This window comes from Hyla sarda, chromosome 4, assembly GCF_029499605.1.
Source record: "Hyla sarda isolate aHylSar1 chromosome 4, aHylSar1.hap1, whole genome shotgun sequence".
In the NCBI taxonomy this organism is placed as follows: domain Eukaryota; kingdom Metazoa; phylum Chordata; class Amphibia; order Anura; family Hylidae; genus Hyla; species Hyla sarda.
In genome coordinates, this window is record NC_079192.1 from 81,750,524 (window position 1) to 81,771,157 (window position 20,634).

The window sequence follows — 20,634 nt, forward strand, 5'->3', positions numbered from 1 at the left end:
TTCTACAAACAGATGCACATTGGCTTCAAAAACCATCACAGTGTTAATTATTCAGCAGCGCTTGCTGTACAAAACGTCCTGTGCGGAGGGGAAACGCAAGACATAAAAATACTGGCACATCACTACGAAGCACATGAAACACATTGCTGCCTGTCTTTCAGGATAGGTGTCTGGTGTCTACTGTATACAGCATCACATAATGAGACATATTCTAGCAGTTCTATGATGATTATAAATGGGAATTACAAATGTAAAAGCTCTTACATGAATTTGTGTCTGAGGAAGTCAAAAAACATCTTGGAGTCAGTCAAAAAATAATCTATCTATCTCATATCTATCTACCTATCTTGGAAAGACAGATCTCACGGCAGCACACATAGTAAAGTGAAAATAGTATTTTTTAGTGATTTATTCTTTAAAAAAAGTGTTTTCACAGCAAGAATCAATGTTTCGACCAGGCTCACCCAGTCATTATCAAGCAGTCTTGTGAGCCTGGTCAAAACATTGCGGACATTCCACTAATTGACACTGGCGATAGGACTGCTTGGAAATGCCCTGTCTCATTGACATGTCTATTCTTTCTGCAAACTCCGGAATCAGGATTTCTGTGGCAGAAACATCCTTTGCATAAATTCCGCTGTGTGCACATTGCAGCTGAACCCAATTGAAGTCCATGGGACTTATTCCGCCGTGCGGAATTCCGCAGAAGAATTCCATCATGTGAACATAGCCTTATGCCTATCTAATGCTTGTTTATACTCCCTATCTGTATTTGCAGCTATCATGGTGCATTATTTGTATATTTATTTGTCACATTTATTTATATGGCACATATGTTAAATTAAATGGGTACTGTCAGATACAAAAACATTTTATATGTTGTACATCTTGGAAAAAAACATTAACCTTTCAAAATACTTCAACAGCCACGTTTTTGACTCTGGTTTAAAAACCATACTGCAACCGCATAAGTTTTTTTTAACATGGACGTGAATGGGAAACGCACATGTATACGGTTCCATACGGGAAAAACGTATACGTTTTTACTTTGCACATGCACATTTGAATCCGAAAGTCCCCACCCAAGACCCCTCCCATTAAAAATGGACAAAATTTTCAAAAACGTATGGGTATTATTTCTAAAAAAAACTGACGGAACTGTATGCACTTTTAAAAACAGTATACTGTTTAAAAACGCATACGGATTACTTTTTTCCATACTGTTCCATCCGTTTTTTTGCCATACGGTTTTCTTTAGAAAAACGTATTGAAAACAGTATGGCAAAAACGTAGTGTGAACCCAGCCTAACATTCCTCTGTGTGTCTGGACAGGAGAGAGCACAGAGGAGTCCTATCAGACAGGAGAGAGCACAGAGGAGTCCTATCAGACAGGAGAGAGCACAGAGGAGTACTATCAGACAGGAGAGAGCACAGAGGAGTACTATCAGACAGGAGAGAGCACAGAGGAGTGCTATCAGACAGGAGAGAGCACAGAGGAGTGCTATCAGACAGGAGAGAGCACAGAGGAGTCCTATCAGACATGAGAGAGCGTGAATCGCTTCATTAAACTCCATTTTACAGCGTTCCAGGCTATTGGAGCCCTAAAATGGCGGATCCACATGTCAGTACATGGGGCAGGGGATTATGGGAGGGCGGGAAACTGCGTGTGTGTAAATAGCTCATACCACAGCGTTACACTGCAACTGCTAGTCATATCAGCATTAGGGAAAGACAGGAGTGCAGAGTGCTTTGCTGTTACACTGAGAAGGATCATTGATAGCTAAACCTCCTATTCACGTTATTGAGCATTGCAGCAGGGAGGGCCATTTGATTTGGCCATCAGAAGATCATCAGTGACTTTGGTTAGGGCCGTTTCTGTGGAGTGAAGGGAGCGGAAACCAGACTGTAAGGGGTCAAGGAGAGAGTTCTCGGAGAGATAGTGGATAAGGCGGGAGTAGACCAAGCGTTCCAGGAGTTTTGAGATAAAGGGGAGATTTGAGACGGGTCGATAGTTGGCTGCACAGGATGGGTCCAGAGATGGTTTTTTCAATAGGGGGGTTATGATAGAGTGTTTGAAGGAGGAGGGAAAGACCCCAGAAGAGAGGGAGAGGTTAAAGATTTTAGTTAGGTGACAGCTGATAGCAGGAGAGAGAGACTTGATGAGGTGTGAAGGCATGGGGTCACTAGAGCAGGTAGTGGGGCGGGCGGAGGAGAGGAGCCTGGAAACCTCATCCTCCGTTACAGGCTCAAAAACTGAGAGTGATGAAGAGGAGACGTGGCTGGGAGTTGGATCAGAACTTTTAGGGGACTGGGAGAGGATTTCATCACGAATGTCATCGATTTTAGTTTTGAAGTAATTGGCCAGGTCTTCAGCACAGAGATCAGTGATTGGGGTCTGTACTTTAGGCCGAAGGAGAGAGTTGAACGTGTCAAAAAGGCGTTTTGGGTTGTTAGACAGAGAGGAGATGAGGGAGGTAAAATATGTTTGTTTGGCGAGAAGAAGAGCAGAGTAATAGGATTTAAGCATGGATTTATAGTGCAGAAAGTCTGAAGAAGTCTTAGTTTTCCTCCACAGACGTTCAGCACACCTAGAGCATCGCCTAAGAAAGCGGGTTGTTTGCGTGTGCCAGGGTTGCTGCCGTCTGTGTCGGGAGGTTTGTGTTTTAGGGAGTGCCATTTGATCCAGGGTAGACTTGGGGGTGTCATGGTAATGTTTGGCTGCTAGATTAGGGCAGGAGAGGGAAGAGATTGGTGATAGTGAAAATTGTAGAATGTCTATAAATTGATTGGTGTTTATGGCACGCAGGTTTCTGTACATGTACAAGGTTAGAGTGTCTGGAAGAGGATAGGAGTTACTGATAGAGAAAGAGAGAAGGTTGTGGTCAGAGAACTCAAAAGGAGAATTAGTGAATTTAGAGACAGAGCAAAGTCTAGAAAAGATCAAGTCCAGTGTATTCCCATCCTTGTGTGTGGGAGAGTCAGTAAGCTGTGAAAGGGCATATGAGGAGGTTAGAGACAGAAGCCAAGAGGCAGAAGAGGAGATTGGGGTATCAATGGGGATATTAAAATCACCCATGATGAGTGTAGGTGTTTCTGAGGAAAGAAAGTGAGGGAGCCAGGTGGCAAAATGATCCAGGAACATTTGGGGAGAACCAGGAGGACGATAGATGATCGCCACTCTGAGAGACAATGGGCGGAAGAGCCTGAGGGTGTGGACCTCAAAAGAGGGAAACGGGAGTGAGGGTAGTGGGGGGATGACTTGAAAAGTGCATTGTGGTGCTAGAAGCACCCCAACTCCTCCACCATGCCTGGTGTCAGATCTGGGGGTATGGGAAAAGTGAAGGTCACCATAAGATAAAGAAGCGAGAGAAGCAGTGTCAGAAGGTTGTATCCATGTTTCTGTGAGAGCCAGCAGATTAAGAGAATTAGTGAGAAATAAGTCATGGATCTGGGTGAGCTTATTGCACACAGATCGAGAGTTTAGGAGAGCGCAGTTAAAGTTTGTAGTGGTTCCGCAAGAGGTGGGTAGGGTAGAGCAAGTATTAGTGAAAGGTGGGCCAGGGTTAGGAGCAATGTCCCCAGCAGCTAAAAGCAGAAGAAAGAAGAGGGAGAGCAGATGGCTGGGTGAAGTGATGGAGCGACTTCTGTGCTGTACCATGGAATGAGGTGACTTTGGGTGGTTTATGATGGTGAGCAGTGCATGCGAGCAATACATAGGTGAGGGAAGGAGGCATGGACAGATGTATATAGAGTCCACTGGAGAAATCGGTGGGGGATAGAAGAGAAGATGTATCGCAATGATGTAAATAATTGTGCATGTTTGGTATTTGTTTGTTTTTTTCCTGAAAAAGAGTGACTTATTTTTGTAGTTATAATGTTGAGTTAGTTACCTTTTGTTCCCTTCTGGTTCAATTCTGGTATCATTCTTGATATCACACTTAAGAATCACTTTAGATGGCAGTTTAGATGGCTCCAGACCTATTGGCTCAAATATATAGTATTAGGATGAGCCAGCAAATTGCCAGAGGATTGCAATCAGGTGTGAAAAGGGGTGAGGGAGCAAATGCATTTGGAGAATAAATTTAAGAAAAAATAAACAGTTTGGGATCACTCAGGGGAAATAAGTTGTGATCAAACAAAATAGAAACACTAGCCAGATAACAGTACTAAGTATACATGACAATGCAATGGTGGGGGTAGTTGTTCAAGAGATGAATGATGACTTACTAAATAATAGTACTAAGTATACATGACAATGCAATTATGGGGGTAGTTGTTCAAGAGATTAATGATGACATACCTGTAAATGAAAGAATAGGCTGGTGAGAAGATGAAGTGAATGAATTCTGGTATAATTCTTGATATCACACTTAAGAATCACTTTAGATGGCAGGTTAGATGGCTCCAGACCTAAAGAGCTCCTCTGTGCTCTCTCCTGTCTGATATCACTCCTCTGTGCTCTCTCCTGTCTGATAGCACTCCTCTGTGCTCTCTCCTGTCTGATAGGACTCCTCTGTGCTTGTCACGATGCCGGCTGGCAGGTAGTGGACCCTCTGTGCCAGAGAGGGATTGGCGTGGACCGTGCTAGTGGACCGGTTCTAAGCCACTACTGGTTTTCACCAGAGCCCGCCGCAAAGCGGGATGGTCTTGCTGCGGCGGTAGTGACCAGGTCGTATCCACTAGCAACGGCTCACCTCTCTGGCTGCTGAAGATAGGCGCGGTACAAGGGAGTAGGCAGAAGCAAGGTCGGACGTAGCAGAAGGTCGGGGCAGGCAGCAAGGATCGTAGTCAGGGGCAACGGCAGAAGGTCTGGAAACACTGGCAAGGAACACACAAGGAACGCTTTCACTGGCACTAAGGCAACAAGATCCGGCAAGGGAGTGCAAGGGAAGTGAGGTAATATAGGGAAGTGCACAGGTGAAAACCCTAATTGGAACCACTGCGCCAATCAGCGGCGCAGTGGCCCTTTAAATCGCAGAGACCCGGCGCGCGCGCGCCCTAGGGAGCGGGGCCGCGCGCGCCGGGACAGAACAGACGGGGAGCGAGTCAGGTAGGGGAGCCGGGGTGCGCATCGCGAGCGGGCGCTACCCGCATCGCGAATCGCATCCCGGCTGGCAGCAGGATCGCAGCGCCCCGGGTCAGAGGACGTGACCGGAGCGCTGCAGCGGAGGGAGTGAAGCGAGCGCTCCGGGGAGGAGCGGGGACCCGGAGCGCTCGGCGTAACAGTACCCCCCCCCTTGGGTCTCCCCCTCTTCTTGGAGCCTGAGAACCTGAGGAGCAGACTTTTGTCAAGGATGTTGTCCTCAGGTTCCCAGGATCTCTCTTCAGGACCACAACCCTCCCAGTCTACTAAAAAAAAATTTTTCCCTCTGACCTTTTTGGCAGCCAAAATTTCCTTGACCGAGAAGACGTCCGAGGAGCCGGAAACAGGAGTGGGAGGAACAGATTTGGGAGAAAAACGGTTGAGGATGAGTGGTTTGAGAAGAGAGACGTGAAAGGCATTAGGGATACGAAGAGAAGGAGGAAGAAGAAGTTTATAAGAGACAGGATTAATTTGACACAAAATTTTGAAAGGACCAAGATAGCGTGGTCCCAACTTGTAGCTAGGGACACGGAAGCGGACATATTTAGCGGAGAGCCATACCTTGTCTCCAGGGGAAAAAACGGGGGGAGCTCTTCTTTTCTTATCCGCGAACCTCTTCATGCGTGAAGAAGCCTGTAAGAGAGAATTTTGGGTCTCTCTCCATATAATGGAAAGGTCACGAGAAATTTCATCCACAGCGGGCAGACCAGAGGGCAAGGGGGTAGGGAGGGGGGGAAGAGGGTGACGGCCGTACACCACGAAAAATGGGGATTTGGAGGAAGATTCAGAGACCCTGAAGTTATACGAGAATTCGGCCCATGGAAGGAGATCTGCCCAGTCATCCTGGCGGGAGGAAACAAAATGTCGCAAATAATCACCCAGGATCTGGTTAATTCTTTCTACTTGTCCATTGGACTGGGGATGATATGCAGAGGAAAAATTTAATTTAATCTTGAGTTGTTTACAGAGAGCTCTCCAGAATTTAGACACGAATTGGACCCCTCTATCCGAGACAATCTGCGTAGGCAACCCGTGAAGACGAAAAATGTGTACAAAAAATTGTTTAGCCAACTGAGGCGCAGAAGGAAGACCAGGAAGAGGGATGAAATGTGCCATTTTGGAGAATCGATCAACGACCACCCAAATAACGGTGTTGCCACGGGAAGGGGGTAAATCAGTAATAAAATCCATACCAATCAGAGACCAAGGCTGTTCGGGGACAGGCAGAGGATGAAGAAAACCAGCGGGCTTCTGGCGAGGAGTCTTATCCCGGGCACAGATAGTGCAGGCTCGCACAAAGTCCCCAACATCCGTCTCCAGAGTCGGCCACCAATAGAAGCGGGAGATGAGTTGCACAGATTTCTTGATGCCCGCATGACCTGCGAGATGGGAGGAGTGACCCCATTTGAGGATTCCGAGGCGTTGGCGTGGAGAAACAAAGGTCTTTCCTGGAGGAGTCTGCCTGATGGAGGCAGGAGAAGTGGAGATCAGGCAGTCAGGTGGAATGATGTGTTGCGGAGGGAGATCAACTTCTGAGGCATCCGAGGAACGAGAGAGAGCATCGGCCCTAATGTTCTTATCGGCAGGACGAAAGTGAATCTCAAAATTAAATCGGGCAAAGAACAGAGACCACCGGGCCTGGCGAGGATTCAGCCGTTGGGCCGACTGGAGGTAGGAGAGGTTCTTGTGGTCGGTGTAGATAATAACAGGAAATCTTGATCCCTCCATCAGATGCCTCCATTCCTCAAGTGCTAATTTAATGGCTAGAAGCTCTCGATCCCCGATGGAGTAGTTCCTCTCCGCTGGAGAGAAGGTCCTAGAGAAAAAACCACAAGTGACAGCATGCCCGGAAGAATTTTTTTGTAGAAGAACAGCTCCAGCTCCTACTGAGGAGGCATCAACCTCCAATAGGAAGGGTTTGGAAGGGTCAGGTCTGGAGAGCACGGGAGCCGAAGAAAAGGCAGACTTGAGTCGTTTAAAGGAGTCTTCTGCTTGAGGAGGCCAGGACTTGGGATCAGCATTTTTTTTGGTTAAAGCCACGATAGGAGCCACAATGGTAGAAAAATGTGGAATAAATTGCCTGTAATAATTGGCGAACCCCAAAAAGCGTTGGATAGCACGGAGTCCGGAGGGGCGTGGCCAATTTAAGACGGCAGAGAGTTTGTCTGGATCCATCTGTAGTCCCTGGCCAGAGACCAAATATCCTAGAAAAGGAAGAGATTGGCATTCAAACAGACATTTCTCAATTTTGGCATAGAGTTGGTTGTCACGAAGTCTCTGAAGAACCATACGGACATGCTGGCGGTGTTCTTCTAGATTGGCAGAAAAAATTAGGATATCGTCCAGATATACCACAACACAGGAGTATAACAGATCACGAAAAATTTCATTGACAAAGTCTTGGAAGACGGCAGGGGCATTGCACAGTCCAAAGGGCATGACCAGATACTCAAAGTGTCCATCTCTGGTGTTAAATGCCGTTTTCCACTCGTCCCCCTCTCTGATGCGGATGAGGTTATAGGCGCCTCTTAAGTCCAATTTAGTGAAGATGTGGGCACCTTGGAGGCGATCAAAGAGTTCAGAGATGAGGGGTAAGGGGTAGCGGTTCTTAACCGTGATTTTATTAAGACCGCGGTAGTCAATGCAAGGACGTAGGGAGCCATCTTTTTTGGACACAAAGAAAAATCCGGCTCCGGCAGGAGAGGAGGATTTACGGATAAAGCCCTTTTTTAGATTCTCCTGGACGTATTCGGACATGGCAAGAGTCTCTGGGGCAGAGAGAGGATAAATTCTGCCCCGGGGTGGAGTAGTACCCGGGAGGAGGTCGATAGGGCAATCATAAGGCCTGTGAGGAGGTAGAGTCTCAGCTTGTTTTTTGCAGAAAACATCCGCGAAGTCCATATAGGCCTTAGGGAGACCGGTTACTGGAGGAACCACAGAGTTACGGCAAGGGTTACTGGGAACCGGTTTTAGACAGTTCTTGGAACAAGATGACCCCCAACTCTTGATCTCCCCAGTGGACCAATCCAGGGTTGGGGAATGAAGTTGAAGCCAGGGAAGTCCAAGGAGAATCTCCGAGGTGCAATTGGGAAGGACCAAAAGTTCAATCCTCTCATGATGAGATCCGATGCTCATAAGAAGGGGCTCCGTGCGGAAACGTATGGTACAGTCCAATCTTTCATTATTTACACAATTGATGTAGAGGGGTCTGGCGAGACTGGTCACTGGGATGTTGAACCTGTTGACGAGAGAGGCCAAAATAAAATTTCCTGCAGATCCAGAGTCCAAGAAGGCCACTGTAGAGAAGGAGAAGGCAGAGGCAGACATCCGCACAGGCACAGTAAGACGTGGAGAAGCAGAGTAGACATCAAGGACTGTCTCACCTTTGTGCGGAGTCAGCGTACGTCTTTCCAGGCGGGGAGGACGGATAGGACAATCCCTCAGGAAGTGTTCGGTACTAGCACAGTACAGGCAGAGGTTCTCCATACGGCGTCGTGTCCTCTCTTGAGGTGTCAGGCGAGACCGGTCGACCTGCATAGCCTCCACGGCGGGAGGCACAGGAACAGATTGCAGGGGACCAGAGGAGAGAGGAGCCGAGGAGACGAAACGCCTCGTGCGAACAGAGTCCATATCTTGGCGGAGTTCCTGACGCCTTTCAGAAAAACGCATGTCAATGCGAGTGGCTAGGTGAATAAGTTCATGTAGATTAGCAGGAATTTCTCGTGCGGCCAGAACATCTTTAATGTTGCTGGATAGGCCTTTTTTGAAGGTCGCGCAGAGGGCCTCATTATTCCAGGACAATTCTGAAGCAAGTGTACGGAATTGTACGGCATACTCGCCAACGGAAGAATTACCCTGGACCAGGTTCAACAGGGCAGTCTCAGCAGAAGAGGCTCGGGCAGGTTCCTCAAAGACACTTCGGATTTCCGAGAAGAAGGAGTGTACAGAGGCAGTGACGGGGTCATTGCGGTCCCAGAGCGGTGTGGCCCATGACAGGGCTTTTCCGGACAGAAGACTGACTACGAAAGCCACCTTAGACCTTTCAGTGGGAAACAGGTCCGACATCATCTCCAGATGCAGGGAACATTGGGAAAGAAAGCCACGGCAAAACTTAGAGTCCCCATCAAATTTATCCGGCAAGGATAAGCGTATCCCAGGAGCGGCCACTCGCTGCGGAGGAGGTGCAGGAGCTGGCGGAGGAGATGACTGCTGAAGCTGTGGTAGCAACTGTTGTAGCATAACGGTCAGTTGAGACAGCTGTTGGCCTTGTTGCGCTATCTGTTGTGACTGCTGGGCGACCACCGTGGTGAGGTCAGCGACAACTGGCAGAGGAACTTCAGCGGGATCCATGGCCGGATCTACTGTCACGATGCCGGCTGGCAGGTAGTGGACCCTCTGTGCCAGAGAGGGATTGGCGTGGACCGTGCTAGTGGACCGGTTCTAAGCCACTACTGGTTTTCACCAGAGCCCGCCGCAAAGCGGGATGGTCTTGCTGCGGCGGTAGTGACCAGGTCGTATCCACTAGCAACGGCTCACCTCTCTGGCTGCTGAAGATAGGCGCGGTACAAGGGAGTAGGCAGAAGCAAGGTCGGACGTAGCAGAAGGTCGGGGCAGGCAGCAAGGATCGTAGTCAGGGGCAACGGCAGAAGGTCTGGAAACACTGGCAAGGAACACACAAGGAACGCTTTCACTGGCACTAAGGCAACAAGATCCGGCAAGGGAGTGCAAGGGAAGTGAGGTAATATAGGGAAGTGCACAGGTGAAAACCCTAATTGGAACCACTGCGCCAATCAGCGGCGCAGTGGCCCTTTAAATCGCAGAGACCCGGCGCGCGCGCGCCCTAGGGAGCGGGGCCGCGCGCGCCGGGACAGAACAGACGGGGAGCGAGTCAGGTAGGGGAGCCGGGGTGCGCATCGCGAGCGGGCGCTACCCGCATCGCGAATCGCATCCCGGCTGGCAGCAGGATCGCAGCGCCCCGGGTCAGAGGACGTGACCGGAGCGCTGCAGCGGAGGGAGTGAAGCGAGCGCTCCGGGGAGGAGCGGGGACCCGGAGCGCTCGGCGTAACAGTGCTCTTTCCTGTCTGATAGCACTCCTCTGTGCTCTCTCCTGTCTGATAGTACTTCTATGTGCTCTTTCCTGTCTGATAGTACTCCTCTGTGCTCTCTTCTTTCTGATAGTACTCCTCTGTGCTTTCTCCTTCTGATAGAACTCCTCTGTGCTTTCTCCTTTCTGATAGGACTCCTCTGTGCTTTCTCCTGCCTGAGAGTACTCCTCTGTGATCTCTCCTGTCTGATAGTACTCCTCTGTGCTTTCTCCTTTCTGATAGGACCCCTCTGTGCTCTCTTCTGTCTGATAGTACTCCTCTGTGATCTCTCCTGTCTGATTGGACCCCTCTGTGCTCTCTCCTGTCTGATATGACTCCTCTGTGCTCTCTCCTGTCTGATAGTACTTCTCTGTGCTCTTTCCTGTCTGATAGTACTCCTCTGTGCTCTCTTCTTTCTGATAGGACTCCTCTGTGCTTTCTCCTGTCTGATAGTACTCCTCTGTGCTTTCTCCTTTCTGATAGGACTCCTCTGTGCTTTCTCCTGCCTGATAGGAATCCTCTGTGATCTCTACTGTCTGATAGGACCTCTCTGTGCTCTCTCCTGTCTGATAGGACTCCTCTGTGCTCTCTCCTGTCTGATAGGACTCCTCTGTGCTCTCTCCTGTCTGATAGTACTTCTCTGTGCTCTTTCCTGTCTGATAGTACTCCTCTGTGCTCTCTTATTTCTGATAGGACTCCTCTGTGCTTTCTCCTGTCTGATAGTACTCCTCTGTGCTTTCTCCTTTCTGATAGGACTCCTCTGTGCTTTCTCCTTTCTGATAGGACTCCTCTGTGGTTTCTCCTGCCTGATAGGACTCCTCTGTGATCTCTCCTGTCTTATAGGACCTCTCTGTGCTCTCTTCTGTATGATAGGACTCCTCTGTGCTCTCTCCTGTCTGATAGGACTCATCTGTGCTTTCTCCTTTCTGATAGGACTCCTCTGTGCTTTCTCCTTTCTGATAGGACCCCTCTGTGCTTTCTCCTTTCTGATAGGACTCCTCTGTGCTTTCTCCTGCCTGATAGGACTCCTCTGTGCTCTCTCCTGTCTGATAGCACTCCTCTGTGCTCTCTCCTGTCTGATATGACTCCTCTGTGCTCTCTCCTGTCTGATAGCACTCCTCTGTGCTCTCTCCTGTCTGATAGTACTTCTCTGTGCTCTCTCCTGTCTGATAGTACTCCTCTGTGCTCCTTTCTTTCTGATAGGACTCCTCTGTGCTCTCTCCTGTCTGATTCTCTCTGCAAGGTGTGCAACCAACAGCAAACGGCAGTTAACTGTGAGAGGAGCTATGATTGGATAAGGCTGGACACCACCCCCCCACCCCCCCTCAGAACTCCAGACTGCATTTCCTGATTTTGTACTTCTTGGAGGCCAGTAGGAGTCCAAAGTGTATGCAAAAGATAGGGAGAAATGTGCTCTGGACAAGTTGGGAGACACCTAGTGGTACCTTTTTTAAACACAAATAAAACATAGAAAACTTAATTTTTTTTTAAACAAAGTATTTTAGAAAGATTTTTTATTTACCATAAGGATTGCAACAGCAAAAATAAATTGAGAGTGCCCATTAAAATTCTATTTATTTTTATTAAGCCCATGCAAGACCAGGGATTGTCTATGATAATATTTAGAGATGAGCAAATCAAATCTGATAAATCTGAATTAGTTACAAATGTCAGGAAAAATTTGCTTCACAACAAATCCGAATATCGATGCGATTCGATCGCATGAATCGCTTCATTAAACTCCATTTAGTGCGGTCCAGGCTCCAGGGCATCTAAGATGGCGGCTCCACATGTCAGGACATGGGGCGAGGAACACTGGGAAGGCGGGAACACGGGTACGTGGAATGACCCTGAATCAAATGTAGCACGCAGCCTGTCAGCAGCCAGCCACCCATGTGATGTCATAGCCCTATATAATCGGCAGCCATCTTGCGGCCAGTCACTTTAGCGTTCTATTGCAGAGAGGGAGGGACAGAGAGCAGTGTGTTGCACAGAAAAGCATTTTTACAGCAGCGATTCACCTCAAGCCCAAATCCAGCGTAGAAGCACTGATAGAGAAAGGAGTGAGATTGAGAGAGAAAGTGCAATTTTTTGTGTAGTACACAGCGACTGTGTGCTTCAGCACTATTGTGTACATCAACTGAAAAGCTAATACTAGCTAGCCAGTTAGAGTTAGCAGAGCACTAAAAGCTTAATGTCCTCTATTAAGTGCAACCTGTGCATACATCTAAGTTGTGTACAATTTTGTTCTTATTAAAGTCTTAAGGGTCTAGATACTGTGAAAGGCAAGGCAAGAGTACACACCTGCTGGTGTTGTAGACAAATACTGTTTTAAGCGGCGTACTGGAGCACATTGTCCCCCCTCATAAGAGTATACGACATAGAAAGTGCAATTTGCTAGAGATTAGCACATTTTTAAAAAAATCGATTCGGCCAATCCGCCAAATTTTCCGAAAAAAATCAGTATGGTCCAAATTTCATCTAATTTAAACTGTACTAAAAATTGCTTTCTCATTCCTACAAAGAGCCTCAATGGGAGTGTGGAAAATGTGCCTTGCTGTAACACACCTAGGGTGTGTGCTGGATCAGTGAAATAATACTGTTATTCAGTATGACATGCAGATTAGAGGCATTGTTATTAGAATCACTGTCACAGAGCTGCACAATTACAGAGCCTGAAGGTGGCATCAGTATGAGGAGACCATATAGTGACTGAATGACACAGCGTGGAGGTGGCAGCAGCATGAGGAGACCATATAGTGGCTTAATGATACAGCGTGGAGGTGTTGGTAGCATGAGGAGACCATATAGTGGCTGAATGACCCAGCCTGGAGGTGGCAACAGTCTGACGAGACCATAGGACCTCACAATTGAAAATATTAAATACATTATTTAACATTCAAATTGAAGATTTAAAATAAATGAACCTAAAAAGTTTTATTTAATGTGCCAGCAGCATGAGGAGACCACATGGCGGTACAATGACACAGCTTGGAGGTGGCAGAAGCATAAGGAAACCATATAGTGGCTGAATAACACAGAGTGTAGTTGGCTGCAGCATGAGGAGACCATATAGTGGCTGAATGACACAGCCTGGAGTTGGCGGCAGCATAGGGAGACCATATAGTGGCTGAATGACACAGCCTGGAGTTTGCGGCAGCATGAGGAGACTATATAGTATCTGAATGACACTGCCTGGAGTTAGAGGAAGCATGAGGAGACCATTTAGTGGCTGAATGACACAGCGTGGAGGTGGCAACAGCCTGACGAGACCATAGGGCCTCACAATTGAAAAGATTAAAGATTTTTGTTTAAGATTTAAATTGAATATTTTATTTAATTTGCTAACAGCATGAGGAGACCACAAGGGGGTACAGTGCACAGCCTGGAGTTGGCGGCAGCAAGAGCAGACCATATAGTGGCTGAATGACACAGCCTGGAGTTGGCGGCTGCATGAGGAGACCATATAGTGATTGAATGACACAGCGTGGAGTTGGCGGTAGCATGAGGAGACCATATAGTGGCAGAATGACACAGCCTGGAGGTGGCAGCAGCATGAGGAGAACATATGATGGCAGAATGAAACAGCCTGGAGCTGGCATCTGCATGAGGAGAACATATGGTGGCGGTATGAGACAGCCTGGACGTGGCATCAGCATGAGGAGAACATATGGTTGCAGAATGAGACAGCCTGGAGGTGGCATAAGCAGCATCAGGAGTCCTGAAAGTGACCCGGTGACATAGTGGGGCGGTGGGTGGCAATACCAGTACCCGGTGACGTAGGTGGGTGAAAAAAGGAGAACTTGGCATCAGATGTGTGGCATCAGGCGGGTGGAAGGATCAGAATAGTAGCTTAGGTAGGTAGGCAGAAGAAAACGATCTCTTTTGTGAAAGTGTTTGTGTGCACAAGTAAGTATTGAGGATATACATTACACAAAATTAAACTTTTAATAATATCCTTAGGATTAAATATATGTACCCAATTATGTACCCAAATATTTTTTTTTATCAAACAAAAGGTGGACATCCCCCTCTCTTTCAGACACTGAGGAGTTGGCACTCTGATCCCCCATATTAGATTTATTATTTTCCCGAGTCTTGGGGGCAGTTCCAGGTGATGCTAAGTATTTCTCAATCTTCCCGGGGTTCTTAGCATCTTTCCCCGGACTATTTCCTTTATTTAATTTAGGAGCCATTATTCCAGTTCACACACAATCCAGCACCCTGGCAAGGATAACGTCTCTATGTGTATCAATCAGTTACTACCTGTGATTGCTGTAATGTGATATAAATGTCCACAGTCTTTTAGCCAAAATTACCAACTCAAGCCTTTTACACCCACTCCTGATACTTATTAATGCTTAGCAGGACAAAAAGGGTACTCAGCTTTCCACAACTTCTACCTACCCCCTACACACAGGGGTAAGGAAAATTCCATATAGCACACGGAGACAGGACTTATTCACATTTAAACAGGGTAGATCTCACCCATATCCTCTGGCCGCCGCCGCCAACCTCTCCTCCACAACACAGGTAACCGTCCTCAGTGACCTCCGGGCGTTGCAACCTGCCGTCGTCACCTCTCTGGTTCCCTCCGGGTCCTCTGCATTACTCCACTGGCGTCTCCGGCCGTTCATGCGGTTCAAGCCTCGTTCTGGACCCGGCCTGCGTCACTCTGCTGGCGTCTCCGGCCCTCACTGCGGTCCACGCCTCGTTCTGGAGTCAGTTCCCGGAAGCGGCGTTCTCCGGCTCAGCTATTCCTGCTGTCACCAGCCTCAGCTCTCAGGATACTCACACCAGCATCCGAACCACAAGACAGAGGTGAGCCAGTCCCCCTGCCATGGAGGAATATCACTTTTCCAGTGCAGGATACACCGGAGTACTCAGCTCCCCGGCATCCAAGGCAGCAGCAGTCAGTCCTGGGCTAGCAGGGGCTATCACACATCCACATCTCCCGCAGGTATGGCGATCACCAGCAGGTGTTCCAGGGGGCGGGGGAGAGGAAGGAGCGTTTCACCCTCTTCCCATCATGCACCCCGTTCCGTCCCAGTTACCCCCGCCTGGGGGGAGACCCCGGACAATAATCATGAAAATGTTAAATGATCAGGACAGAGATAATGTTTTGATGACGGCCTGCAAGAAAAAAGATGTGAACTATGAAGGGAAAAGGTCTGTGAAAGGCCAGCCAAAAGTACACACCTGCTGGTGTTGTAGACAAATACTGTTTTAACCCCTTAAAGGGGTACTTCGGTGGAAAACTTTTTTTTTTTAATCAACTGGTGCCAGAAAGTTAAACAGATTTGTGAATTACTTCTATAAAAAAATCTTAATCCTTCCAGTACTTATTAGCTGCTGAATACTACAGAGAAAAATTATTTTCTTTTTGGAGCACAGGGCTCTCTGCTGACGTCACGACCACAATGCTCTCTGCTGACATCTCTGTCCATTTTAGGAACTGTCCAGAGCAGCATATGTTTTCTATGAGGATTTTTTCCTACTCTGGACAGTTCTTAAAATGGACAGAGATGTCAGCAGAGAGCACTGTGCTCGTGATGTCAGCAGAGAGTTCTGTGTTCCAAAAAGAAAATAATTTCCTCTGTAGTATTCAGCAGCTAATAAGTTCATTAAGGATTAAGATTTTTCAATAGAAGTAATTTACAAATCTGTTTAACTTTCTGGTACCAGATTAAAAAAAAAAAAAAAGTTTAGAAAACTGAAAATGTTGCATTTTTCTAACTTTGAAACTCTCTGCTTGTAAGGAAAATAGACATTCCAAATAAATTATATATTGATTCACATATACAATATGTCTACATTATGTTTGCATCATAAAGTTAACATGTTTTTACTTTTGGAATCAGGACATCAGAGGGCTTCAAAGTTCAGCAGCAATTTTCAAATTTGTCACGAAATTTTCAAAATTAGAATTTTTCAGGGACCAGTTCAGTTTTGAAGTGGATTTGAGGGGCCTTCATATTAGAAATACCCTATAAATGATCCCATTATAGAAACTGCACCCCTCAATGTATTCAAAATGACATTCAGAAAGTTTGTTAACCCTTTAGGTGTTTTTCAGGAATAGTAGCAAAGTAACATAGTAACATAGTTCATAAGGTTGAAAAAAGACCAGAGTCCATCAAGTTCAACCTATAACCTATAACTTGATCCAGAGGAAGGCAAAAAACCCTCATACTAGAGGTTAAAATTCCTTCCTGACTCGAAATATAATCAGAATAATCAGAATAAATCCTTGGATCAACGTTCTGTCCATATAAATCTAGTATCTATAACCAGCAAGGAGAAAAGGAGAAAATTCAAAATCTTCATTTTTACACTCGCATGTTCTTGTAGACCCCCAAAATTTGTAACCCATTTTCTCTTTAGTAAGAAATTTTCTCATATGTGTATGTGAAGTGTTCGGCGGGCGCACTAGGGGGCTCAGAAGGGAAGGAGCAATTATGGGATTTTGATGAGTGAATTTTGCTGAAATGGTTTTAGGGGGGGCATGTCACATTTAGGAAGCCCCTATTGTGCCAGAACAGTAAAAAAAAAAAAAAAAAAACACATGGTAAATGATTTTGGAAACTACATCCCTCAAGGCACGTAACAAGGGGTCCAGTGAGCCTTAATACCCCACAGGTGTTTGACGACTTTTCGTAAAAGTTGGATGTGTGAATGAAAAAAAAAATCACTTAAGTGCAGTTTTTTTTTTCCAAATTTACCATTTCTATAAAGGGTAATGGGAGAAAATGCCCCCCCAAAATTTGTTCTTACTCAGTGAATTTCCCATGCGAAAATGAAAAATTTAGGGTAACACCAGCATTTTAGTGAAGAATAGTTTTTTTTCCTTTTCCCATCCAACTTTAACAAAAATTTGTCAAACACCTGTGGGGTGTTAAGGCTCACTATTCCACCAATTTAGGCCTCAAATGTACATAGTGCGCTCTCACTCCTGAGCCTTTTTGTGTGTCCGCAGAGCATTTTACGCCCACATAAGGGGTATTTCCGGAGAAATTGTGTTACAAATTTTGGGGGTCTTTTTTTCCTTTTACCTCTTGTGAAAATAAAAAGTGTAGGGCAACACCAGCACGTCAGTGTAACATTTTTTATTTTTCTACACTAACAGGCTGGTGTAGACCCCAACTTTTCCTTTTTATAAGGGGTAAAAGGAGAAAAAGGCCCCCCAAAATTTGTAGTGCAATTGTTCCCAAGTACGGAAATACCTGTTATGTGGTTCTAAACTGTTTCCTTAAAATACGACAGGTCTCCGAAGTGAGAGAGCGCCATGCACATTTGAGGACTGAATTAGGGATTGCATACTGGTGGACATAGGGGTATTCTACGCCAGTGATTCCCAAACCGGGGGCCTCCAGCTGTTGCTAAACTCCCAGCATTCCTGGACAGTAAGTGGCTGTCCGGAAATGTTGGGAGATGTTGTTTTGCAACAGCTGGAGGCTCTGTTTTGGAAACACTGCCATACGATACGTTTTCATTTTTATTCAGTGGGCACAGTATAAGGGGGTGTATATGTAGTGTTTTACCCTTTATTATGTGATAGTGTAGTGTAGTGTTTTTAGTGTACATTTTAACTTGTGGGGGTTTACAGTGAGTTCCCCGCTGGTCAAACTTGAAGCAGGAAACTCACTGTAAACCCGCCCATGTGAAGGTACCCTGCACATTCACATGATGGGGGAAGCAAACCTTCAGCTGGCCATGGCCAGCTGGCAATGTTGGGAATTGTGATTTTGCAACAGCTGGAGGCCAGATGTTGGAAAACCTTCAGTTAGGTTCTGTTACCTAACTCAGTATTTTCCAACCAGTGTGCCTCCAGCGGTTGCAAAACTACAACTCCCAGCATGCACTGATCGCCAAAGGGCACGCTGGGTGATGTAGTTATACAACAGCTGGAGGTACGCAACTATAACTCCCAGCATACTGAGATAGCTGTTTGCTGTTTTGACATGCTGGGAGTTGTAGTTTTGCAAGATCTGAAGGGCCACATTTTATAGACCACTGCATAGTGACATCAAAACTGTGGCCCTCCAGATGTTGCAAAACTACAAATACTAGCATGCTCAGACAGCAAACTGCTGTGTGGGCATGCTGGGAGTTGCAGTTTCGCAAGATCTAGAGGGCCACTGTTTAGAGACCACTGCACAGTGATCTCCAAACTGTAGCCCTCCAGATGTTGCTAGGCAACTACTCACCAGCTTCCAAAGGATCGCTGCCCCAGGGAGCCGCATCGCCATCCTCTGCGGCCCACCGCCGATTGCCGATGGTAAGTGGACACCCGGCACCGGTCACCATCGGTTGCCCCATCCCCCGCCCCGATCTGCTATTGGCCGGATGCTTCTGACCAACCAATAGCAGGGATAGGAGGGGTGGCACCCCTGCCACCTCACTCCTATACCGCCAGGGGTATCATGGATGTCTTGGGCAACCCCGATCCCCCTTAATTTCCGGGTCACCGAAGACCCGCATGACCCGGAATCGCCGCAAATAGTCGGTGTGAATATTATTAATAATATTCACACAGGCGATTTGCGGAGATCACCGACATGGGGGGGTCTCAGGACTCCCCTGGGCATTGGCACGGGATAACTGCTGATAAATATCAGCAGTCATCCCGGTCCGGTCCACGCCCCGCGCGTGGTGGAGATCTAAATTTTCACAGGCGTACAGGTATGCCATTGGTCCTTAAGTACCAGAGAGCGAGGGCGTACCTGTACGCCTGTGGTCCCTAAGTGGTTAAGCGTACTGGAGTGCATTGTCCTCCCCTCATAAGTGCATACCACATACGTACATCTAAGTGGTGTACCATTTTGTTCCTGATAAATTCTTAAGGGCCTAGATAAAGTGAAAGGCTAGCCAAAAGTACACACCTGCTGGTGTTGTAGACAAATACTGTTTTAATAGTAGTGGAGCGTATTGTCCTCCCCTCATATACGCACTAAGTATGTCAGGCAGAGAAGTGCCAGGACATGCACAGAGGAGTGGCAGAGGCCTAAATTCATCAGGCAAAGGTCGCAGCAGACTAGGGGCGAGTGGCAGCAGGAGTCACATCAAGAGGCCTGAGCTCCCGTTATCAGCTAGCGGTCGTGTCTCAACCAGCAACCCATCTGCTGTCATCAATTGATTAACACGCTCATCCACTTCATCACAAGTGACATCTGACACCCCCAGTCAACAGTCGGTGGGTTCCTCAGACACAACCCTCTGTTGGCATGGCCCGTGAGCAGTCCCTGTCCTCCCATTGCCTCTGTCCTATGTTGTTCCCTCCCCCACAAAAGTATCTTATGCTGTGGGTTCAGCTTCACTATTTAGTGAGGACGATCTACTAGAGGACAGTCAGCAGCTACTGCCCAGACAAGAAGTGGAGGAGACATACTCTGCTTCCTCTGCTAAGAGGGCAAGTAGTGATTAGGAGAGTGGCATGGGAGGTGGTGTTGCGAGCATTCAGGCTCCTGAAGCAGACACTGTGGACACCTGAAGAGGACATCAGTGACGTGCAGACACAACTTGATGATGATGAAGCCGATCGCTCGTGGGAGACAGGTGCAGAAGGGGCTTCATCATCATCAGGAGAAGAGGGTTGCCGGTTGCCCGTGAGACAGCAGTTGAGCTAGCAAGGTGGTAGCATGGTAGGTAGTCAGCATAGTGGCAGAAGTGGAAAGTCTGGAGCCAAACGTGCCCAGGGTAGACCACCCGCTTCGCGGCAGCCTACCTTTCCGGGAGGTAATGGAACAGGGGTTCCTGGAGTCGGCGGCAGTAGCAGTCAATCAGCGCTGACTGTTGGTGGGAAAATCAGCTGTGTTGCAGTTTTTCATCAAGCATCTGGAGGATATTAACCCAATGTTGACACCCAATGTTGACCCCACAGCCCTGTGTCAACATATTCAGGGTCACCATAAAGCGGACTGGGAGAACCGTGGCTCTGATGTGGTGGTCCAGCCTGCTGCTTCACCCAGTCATGGCTCCAACACCTCACCTGAAGGGGGCTCCGGCTACTCCTACTTTTAGTCAGTCATTCCGCCTACAATCCTTTGGCAATGCCATGTCCAAGAGACAACAGAATGCGCAAACTCATCCAAACCAAGAAAAATGCAATACAGTACACTTTAAAAAAGTATCTGAGGACAACACCGGCAGGTGAATACTTTTTCCTGGACTTTCACAGTATCTAGGCCCTTGAAAGATTAACAGATTTAAAATAGTACACTACTTAGATGTAAGTATGTGGTATGCACTTATGAGGGCAGAAAAATGCTCTACAGTACGCTTAATAAACGTATTGGAGTAAAACAGCAGCCGGTGATTACGTTTGGCTGTCCTTTCAAAGTATGTAGGCTTATGACAGATTAACAGGTCCAAAATAGTACACTACTTAGATGTAGGTATGTGGTATGCACTTATGAGGGCAAAAAAATGCGCTACAGTACACTTAAAAAAAGTATTGGAGTAAAACAC